At 57.0% G+C, this 284-nt stretch overlaps 1 protein-coding gene across 4 annotated transcripts in view; it reads left to right on the top strand.

Moving 5' to 3' along the window:
* Nucleotides 1-284, top strand: part of COL16A1 (collagen type XVI alpha 1 chain) — a 23,633-nt gene that overhangs the window by 17,995 nt on the left and 5,354 nt on the right. The window lies entirely within an intron of this gene.

Consider the following 284-nt stretch of genomic DNA (forward strand, 5'->3'; position numbering starts at 1 on the left):
CCCAAATCCCATCCGTGCCCCAAATCCCATCCATGTCCCATGTCCCATCCGTGTCCCATGTCCCATCCACACCTCAAATCCCATCCATGCCCCATATCCCATCCCTGCCCCATATCCCATCCATGCCCCAAATCCCATCCATGTCCCATATCCCATCCATGCCCAATATCCCACCTGTGCCCCATATCCCATCTGTGCCCCATATCCCATCCCTGCCCCATATCCCATCTGTGCCCCATATCCCATCCCTGCCCCATATCCCATCCATGCCCCATATCCCACCC

This window comes from Parus major, chromosome 23 (assembly GCF_001522545.3).
Source record: "Parus major isolate Abel chromosome 23, Parus_major1.1, whole genome shotgun sequence".
NCBI lineage: Eukaryota > Metazoa > Chordata > Aves > Passeriformes > Paridae > Parus > Parus major.